A 9,920-nucleotide genomic window follows, 5' to 3' on the forward strand; every position below is an offset into this window, starting at 1 on the left:
GCCTCTTACTACACTCATGGACAGTGACTGTAATGGGGTATGTGGTGGGGACTTGATAATGGGGAAATCTAGTAACCACGATCTTGCTCATGTGATTTTATATTAATGATACCAAAATTTAAAAAAGCAAGGGCAAATCTCAAAATATATTAAAAACAAGAAAAAATGAGAGTTACAAAACAATTATTTTTTAAAAGACATCGAATGCACACTTAATACCATGGTACACATTTTAAAAGACTATAAGCTCAAGGCACACTAGAATGATTTTTTACCAAGGGTCTAATGGTGAGAATTAAGTTAAGAAAATAAAAGCCTCCAGGCAGGAAAGGATTTAATGGAGAGATCAAGGTGCTCTGAAACTCCTGGAATGACTAGAATGTGAAGGGCAGGGAAGACCACTGCTAGTCCCCAAGCTCACTACCAGCCTTCATGAAAAACAGGAAGGTGACATTGTCACCACAAGGACTAAAGGAAATGCCCCTGATGGTTACAGCTGGCTTAGCACCAAGGCAGGTGATTTATGAGAGAAACCCTGAGGTTGCTGCAAGATCTCACATCTGCCAAAGCCCACCCTTCTGCCTGCCACTACGGAGGAAAAGTAATGGTCTAATTCCAGAGAGGGTATCTCTCACCAGTGACACATAAACTGGAACCTTTCTGACAAGGAAATCTGGGCCACGAATGCTTCTAGTTTAATAATGCAGGGAGCACCTGAAAGAGAATAGGAATGGGGCAATTCTTCTGGCTGCTCAGGACCCATCCACACCTGCAACATTTAACTTCCAAACACCAATAGTATCCACAGCATGCTCTCTGCCTAGCATGATGCAATTATGCTTTGTACAAAGAAAGAGGCATTCACCCACTCCACAAAAAGTTGTCCAAGTGCAACATCGTCATTTTAACCATCATCTAATTCAATCTCAATCCCCCTTCAATATCGCTTAATCAACCTAAAGAAATACACTCAGTCACCAACAGCATGCTTCATGTGAAATGTTATAGGAATGGAAATTTTGTACTGCTTAATGTAGACAAATAAAGACATGCATGTATATCTAAGACAAGAAAATACAAGTAGCTGCTACAGTCATTTCAACAACTTATCCCAAGATCGTAGTTGCTATCTTAACTCTTATTCCACTACCTTTCCATGATCTCTTTGCCCTTCAGCTACCACTTCAGCCGACCATGGCCCTTAATCTAGTGCTTAATCTAGTAACCTAAACTTTATTCCTAACGTGTCTGAACAATTAGTGGCCTGCCTATGTTCGGCTCCTATAGTCTTCCATTAAATTTTCACTGGCATGATATACTAACAGGCACCCCTAATTCCCTGGATTCCACATATATGCTTCCTGACCCTGTTTTAAAGCAGCAATCCTGTTTGAGGATTGGTCACTTCAGACAAAACAGGAACCCTCTTTTGTGTTTCTTGGTTTAGTAACATTGAGAACAAAATGGAGATCTTCCATGTCATTGTAATGTCCCCTAAAACAAGCTTTTCTCACTTAAGAACTAAGTTCACTAAACAAACAAACCCCAAAGGATGCAAGCATGTGAAGCAAATGTTTCAAGTCCCCCATGAAGAATAATGGTTATTGGGAATAATGATGCAAGAAGCCATTCCTCCTTCTTCCCCTCCTAGCTTTAGACTAGGGTATTCCAGCTATGAGAGAATATGCATCACGGATTGGTCACTGGTTCAAAGCAAGCCCATAATGTGTTTTATAGGACAGTTCTCCACCCACACAAACTCTGCTATCTGGATTTTTATCTCCATTTGGCAGTAAGAAGGCAGTGCCTCCCTCTTTTCCTGCCAGAGCTGTGTCAGAAGAAACCAGTTCAAACAGAAGTTTTAAATAAGATTCACATCTCATAATATCTAAAACTTCTAGGTTTCAGTTGAAAATCACTCATTATACCAAGAACCAGGAAGATCTCAAACTAAATGAACTAATTCATTCAATACTTGCCAGCACTGAGATTAGACCTGTCAGAATTATCTGACCAAAGTACAGAACTATTGTAAAAAAAAATGTGTGATGAGCAGTTATTAACATACTGGAAACAAGTGAAAAATAGAAAGGCAGCAAATAAATGGAAAGTCTTACCAAAGGAATAGCCAAGTGGAAATTTTTAAACCCAAAAATACAACAATGGAATAGAAAAGCTCATTGAATGGGATCAACAGCAGAATGGAGAAGATAAAGGCAAGAATCAATGAACTAGAACAAAAGAAATTACCTAATTTAATATGATTGAAAAAAAAATCAATAAAGCCTCAGAGACCTATGGGACTATAATAAGAAATCTAAATTCTTATCATCATAGACCCAAAAAGAGAAGGAAAAAGAGGCAGGGATAAGAGTACTCAAAAAAATAGTGACTGAAAAATGTGCAAATTTGGAAAAAGATATAAACTAGAGATTCAAGAAGTTGAATGTCCACTATACAGAATAAATCTAAAGATATTAATGCCAAGACACATAATTAAACTTGTAAAAACTAAATACAAAAAAAATATTGAAAGCAGTCACAGAAAAATGACACCTTTCCTATGGGTAAAAGCAATCTGAGTGACAATGAGTTTCATATCAGACATCACAGAAGTCAAGAAGGAGGGGCACAACATTTTTTAAGAGCTGAAAGAAAAGAACTCTCAACCTAGAATTTTATAACCAGGACAAATATCCTTCAGGAATGAAGGGGAAATCAAGACATTCTCAGATGAAGGGGAGCTAAAAGAGGTTTTGTCTCCAGTACACCTACCCTAAATGAGTATCTAAAGGAAATTTTCTAAAAACAGAAATAATATGATAAAAGAACTAACTTTGGAACATCAGGACACAAACAAAAATGTGTAAATACAAAAGGCTTTCCTCCTCCTGAATTTTCTAGATTATGTTTGATGGTTGAAGGTAAAATTATAACACTGTCTGATGTGGCTTTAAATATGATATGTACATGTATGTAAACAGAGAGAGGAAATATCATAGATAAGGGAAAGTAGAAGGATATAAAAAGAGATAAGGTACTTTACTCAAGCTGTTGAAATTATTACACCAGTAGATTGTGATAAGTTATGCTTATATAATGTAATATGTACAGCACCCACTAAAAAGGCCATATAAAGAGACACACTCAGTGAAAAGCACTATAATTAATCAAGATGGAATTCTAGAAAATGTTCAAGGAACCCAGAGAAAGGCAGGAAAAGGAAAACAGAAATAGAAATGGGGAGAAGAAAGAGAAAACAAAAAATTAAGTGGAAGATTAAATGAAAATCCAAACACACAGAAAGTGTAAATTCACCAACTAAAATTTAATTGAAGTAGACAAAAAGAATATTTGTCAATTAATAGCTGCACACCAGATGCAAAGGGTTATGTTGATTAGTTCCATTATGGAGAACAGCAGTTGCAACTGGTGTCAACATTTTATTAAGTTGACAATAATCTACTTTCTCTTCCAAACCTGTCTTCTGCATCGATTAACCAGGAAAGTATAAAAGAGAACATGGTAGAAATCAACCTCTGAGTCATTCAAGTCTTTGATGGTGGTACTAATATCTGGGATAGCAATACGACAATCCCAACAATCTTAGCATTGGTTTACTATTGTATTAGGGAGAGGACACTACAGGGTCTTCCACTTAGATCTCTCCTACCATTATAGGAAAGGAGTCAGAGCAGAGCGCTACTCTTTGGGTCAAAGAGCCAATGGGAGGGCCTACCAAGTATGTCTATTCTAATTCTGCATTTCAGAACTGGAGAGGTAACTACTGGGGCCATTGTGAGATAAACTTAGGCCAAAACTCCATTTATTGTGCAACCATGGTGGTTTGTGAGGTATCCAGTGATTAGCGTCAAATTAGAGTTAGGTATTGTGCAATCTCCAAAAAGTCAGGGCAGTTCTCCTTCCCCAGTACACAGGTCCTGGTAAGTGGTTTAAAGCCTCTTTGGGAAAGATTAAGAAAAACATTTATAATACATACTTTGTGTCAGGGTCACCAGATTATTTTTCCAGGGATCTGCCTCACACTTTATTCAAAGGATTCTGAGAACATATCTGCAAATTATGTGTCTGACAAGGGGCTAATATCCAAAATACGTAAAGTACTCATAGGACTCAACACCAAAAAAAACCAAATAATCCAACTGAAAAATGCACAGAGGACCTGAACAGACATTTTTCCAAAGAAGACATACAGATGGCCAACAGAGAAATGAAAAGACACTCTACATCACTAATCAGCAGGGAGATGCAAATCAAAACCATAATGTGGTATCACATCACACCAGTCAGAATGGCCACTATCCAAAAGACAAGAAATAACAAGTGTTGGCAAAGATCTGGAGAAAAGGGATCCCTCCTACACTGTTGGTGGGATGTTAATTAGTCCATCCACTGTGGAAACAATACAGAGATGCCTCAAAAAACTAAAATTAGAAATACCATGACTACCCATGAATTCCACTTCTGGGAATTCATCCAAAGAAAACAAAAATCACTAAGTTGAAAACACCTATGTTCATTGCAACATTGCTTATAATAGCAAAGATATGGAAGCAACCCAAGTGCTCATCAATAGATGAATGGAAAAAGAAAATGTGGTACATATGCACAACAGAATATTACTCAGTCATTAAAAAGAAGGAAATCTTGCCATTTGTGACACCATGGATGAACCTAGAAAGTATCATGCTAAGTAAAATAAGGCAGGAAGAGAAAGACAAATACCATGTGATTTCACATATATGTGGAATTTAAAAAACAAACAAAAAAGAAACAGACCCACAAATATAGATAACAGACTGCTGGTTACCATAGGAAGAGAGTAGGGTGAAATAGGTGAAGGAGATAAAGGGGCATAAACTACAAATTGTAAAATAAGTTAGTCATAGGAAAGTAAGTACGAAATAGAGAATTTGACCAATAATGTTGTAATATCTTGGTATAATAATGGGGTAACTATACCTATTGCAGCAACATCTAGAAATGCATACAATTATAGAGTCACTATGTGTACATCTGAAACCAACATAATATTGTATATCAACTTTATTGCAATTAAAATATAGCTAAATAATTTTTAAGAAAGGGATTCCAGCTCCATAAACATGGTCAAGCATGGGAACTACATAAGGAGCCATAACTCCTTTTTGCGATGAATCAAATCAAGACCTAGAATATTTTTGTTTATGCATATGAAGTAGGACTTTCATAGCTTTCCATCTATTGATTCTTGAGGAACCATAATCAATTAAATATCTTCAACCCAACTTCTCATATTGAGTTTTTGATACATAAGCCCTGAAGCCACAATATCTAAGAGATTCTTATAGCTCAGTCATCTAAGCTCTTTGGTTCCCTGATTGTACTTTAATCAGATAATTTAAACTCTCTATTGCAGTCATAAGCCTTGTCCCACTGCATCATCCCAGTAGGCATTATTCTTACAATTAAAGTTTACTGCAACAGACACTTGGTCACTCAAAGTCATGTATTCAATAGGAAATTTGTTGTAGGTAATGACAAGTGATAATTTAAATAATGGTTTGCTATTATTGCATGCTATAGATTATTAAAATCCATATCATTGGGAATTATGTCATCGCTGCTTTCAAATATAATTAGGTCAAATAATAAATCACAGCTTTCTGTATATAAAGATGTATTTCCTGCAACCACTACTAATACCAAATATTTTATCAGTCAAGATTTGGTCAGAAATACTATACACTATGTATTTCAAGTAAGAAAGATTTAATACAGTAAACTAGGTACTTTAAAAATCAATAGAGTTGATGAAGGAGTAAAGGTCAAGGGTGTTTTTACTTCTCAGAGAATTAGGTTTCTGTCATCCAGGTCAAAAACTGTAGGAAATCACCATTGAAGTTCAAAGCCGATGCAGCAAAATGCTATAAAATCTAATCTGTCTAAATCCTGATGAATGCATGCCACAGATGGAGGAAAACTAATGACATCTGCATCTACTTGGCCTTGCAAATCTTTATAAATGCTTCTCATTGGCAAAATATAAAGTGGAAACTCACTGTCAAGGATTGCAAAAATTGTAGTTCCCAGTATAGTTGGGGAAGGTAGACAATAAAGGTGGAATTTGGGGATGAGTGGGAGTAGAAATTGAAAAAGAAGGAGAAAAATAAAACACATTTAAACAAGAAAGAGGCCTTGTACAGATGATGATAATGTGCTCTGAATTAAGGAATATAAATACATCAATTCTCTGCACCTGAGGTCCAGTGGGAAAAAAAAGAAGAAAAAAGAAATAAAGAAGCTTATTCACTACATATAGATAGCGCTCTTTGGGAAATAATGTGTATATTCACATCAAAGTAAAAAATATGTACCTTATTATTTCTTCCTTACGCAAAAGTGATTATTCAAAAGAAAATGAACACTTTGGAGACATTAAAAGCCTTTTTTAATGATATATGTAAGAAAAGTATAGTTGATCCTTGACATTGTCAAGAGATACCTCCTGAGAATTTTGAGTATTTCATATCTGTGGATTTGTCTACTTTTCCCTTTAAATTGGTCAATTTTTGTTTTATGTATTTTGAGGCTATGTTATATACAACTTTAGAACTGTTCTATGTCCTTAATGGATTGACATTGTATCATTACCAACACCCGTCTTTTGCTACAGCAACGCCTCTGAACTTCATATCTTCTTTGTCCATTAGGATAGCTATTCCAGCTTACTTCAGATTATGATTACATAGCTCTTTCCATAATTTTATGTTCAGATTTTCTGTATCTTTATATTTAAGTTTTGTTTTCTGTAGTCATCATATAATCTTGGGTTTTAACCTTTTCTGTTACCTTAGTCTTTTAATAATGGCATTTAGTCCATTTACATTGAATGTACCTATCAATGTATTTGTGCTTACACTACCATTCTGCTCTTTTATATTTGTCCTAATTATATTTTCTCTTCATTCTCTTTTCTTGCCTTCTCTTCGAAGTATCAATAAAGGTTTAAGATTTCAGTTTCTCCTAACAGTTTATTAGTTACATATTCTTCTACTATTTCTTTTTAGTAGTCATCTTAAAGATTAGAATATCAATCCCTTACTTTGTAAAGTCTAACATAAATTAGAACTTTTATTTGTCAAAATGAAGCATGGACTTGAAAACATTTTAAATTCCATTTATCTCCCTCTGTCTTTTTGAGCTTTGTTGCATGTATCTTATTATACATATATATTAAACCTCACAAGACATTATTATTATTGTTTTATGAAAACAATAGTAGTTTTTATCTGTCCATTTATTTACTGTTTCCTGTTCCCTCTTAAAATGTTTTTCCACCTGGGACAATTTTACTTTTTCCTGAAGAATTTACTGTCATATATTTTTAGTGTCAATATGCTAATGAAAAAAACTGCTTTTCTGTTTTTTACAAAATGTGACTTTATTTTACCTTCATTTTAAATATTTTTTCTGGGTATAGAATTCTAAGTTGACAATTATTTTCTTTTAAAATTAAACACATTATAACATTGTCTTATGGCTTTGATTGTTTCTCATGAGAAATCAGCTTAAAGTCTTATTTTGTTCCTTTGAAGATTCCCTTAGAATTCATCTTATCCAGTTGTTAGTTTTTCCCCAACATTTTTGCTTAAATATTTGAAATGAGAGAGAATCAACTGTCCTGCATAAATCTTACCCAAAAACCCAAACTGTGTGTATGCAACAGAGATGATGAAGGGGCTTCTTTTCCCCATTTGTCTAGAGCCCTGAGGAGTTTCAGGAGCCCAGTATAAGAAAACAACCTCTCTGATCCAGCCCCTCACTTCACATGTGAGACGCTCCCAGCTCTGCTGGGCATGTGACTTGTTCAGGGTCCCAGAAGTACTCAGCAGCAAGGCCAGAGCCAGACCTCAGCACTCTCCTGACTCACAGCCCAGTGATCTCTCCATGATACCTTGATCCTTTGACAGGTGGTCCCCAGTGTGTGCAGTGTCAGTGCAACTGGAGACCTCAGGATAACAAGGCACATTCTGCAGTGTCAGCTATCTTCAGAAATTTAATGTAGATTTGGAATAAAACAGGTGGTGGTATATTACAGAGTGCACATTTCATACAAAATTATAAGAAAAACATACAATTCAAAGGCCATATTGAACCTTCTGAGAGTCACTACAGACCTTAGTGCCAAAGTACCTTGCAGGAGCATATTCGTTCCCCTCTGCCCTAACAGAGACTTCAATGAATAGCTCTGCTAAGCACCACTCCACACCGTACTCTCTCGCGCCCTGCCTTCACTTAGTAGCCCAGATTACTAATTGTGCGACTTTGGGCAAGTTGTTTGACTTTTCTGTGCCTCGATTCCTCACCTGTAAAATGGACATGATAGCAGTAACCACATCCTGGGATGGCTGTTTAAAACAATGGTATATTGTAAGCTGCCCAATATATTACCATTATTTTCTCCCACTAGTGCTATTAATATGTAGGATTGCTGTGTCATATATAATTAGCCTATGAAATGATACATAGGAATGTGCTGGGTGAACTTTAAAGCATCATTGAGGCATCATTATTAACATAGTTGGCTCAATAACTATGATACAGTCATAGGTTATAATATTAACATGGAGAAAATATTTACCCTTAATGAAACCCTAGTAGTTGCCCTGTTTGGGAAATTGAAGAGAGTTGCCCAGATAGAATCCCAACAGAAGAAAGATGACCCTTACAAAAACAACCATAAACAAATTTCAGTATCTTCATTCGAGCAACAAATCACCCTTCAGAAATGTCAGCTGACAGCTCTGTGACGCAGTACTGATGTGAAAGTGAGTACTGCTGGGGTGAAATAATCGAGGAAAATATAGCTGAGTTAGAGGTCATCCGATGGGTTTGCATTCTATAATAATTTACATGGCCACTGGCTCTCCGGACCCTGCCGTATGCCTCTCTGCCATACTCGGTATTCTGGCTCCTGGGTGTCCTGCCTCAGCCCTAACTCCTAGTCTGGGATTTATTTAGATAAACTGGATTTCCTGGGTGTGATTTGAAATAAATTAGCCGTGTGGATGGCTGGCTGCCTCCCCACCAGGTTTCCACTGGTTTCTTATACATAGTGTTTTATTCTAAGTGCTTAGAAACACTTTTTAACAGAAATTCAGCTGCCAGAGAAAAGAACTAATCATTCATCTGGCAGCCCCACCAAGCAGGAGGAACTGCTTAAATTACCAGATTGCGCCGTGTCTTGCTTGCAGCCTGAAAAGCTGAGAGACAATTCTAGCATTCAAGTCAGAAGTGGTGGCTGAAAGAGGTGGCTCTGAGAATGCCAGAACACGAGGCTGTCTCCACAGTTGTTCGTGACCTGTTTCAGCCCAGCCGCTTCCCTGAGTTCTTGCAGCAGCCCATCCCCTCTTGTCTGGTTGCCTGGATTCATTCACGAAATCCCACCTTCATATTTTCGTATTTATGATTGTGCATATTTTGCTCTCCACCATTCATTTTTATACTTTCTCATCTGTTTATATGGGGCAGCCCCATAAAAGATAAAAATAAGACACTCTAGAAATTAATTCCATGAAGTAAGGATTTACTGTCTCTGCTGCCTAGGAGGGAGCAATCATTTTGTAATTCATTCTGAAAAATGTGACAGCTGCTCAGTGCCTCAGGTCTGGGGTGGGTACTGAGCATTTCGTTTTCCAGGATCCAAAGGTTGCCTTTCTTCTTGACTATGCAGCACAGGTCTTCTTCGGAAAAACCAACCAAATTCAAGTATTCAGTATGAATACTTGACTTCCAAGTCTGGATGATACCCTCAGTGTTGTCACTGCTCCTGAGAGGACGTGAAAATCCAAACATTTGAAGGGAGCTTGTAAATTATACCCAATCCAACCACATCACTTTACAGATGAGGAAACAAA

The sequence above is a fragment of the Manis javanica genome, chromosome 14 (assembly GCF_040802235.1).
Source record: "Manis javanica isolate MJ-LG chromosome 14, MJ_LKY, whole genome shotgun sequence".
In the NCBI taxonomy this organism is placed as follows: Eukaryota; Metazoa; Chordata; class Mammalia; order Pholidota; family Manidae; genus Manis; species Manis javanica.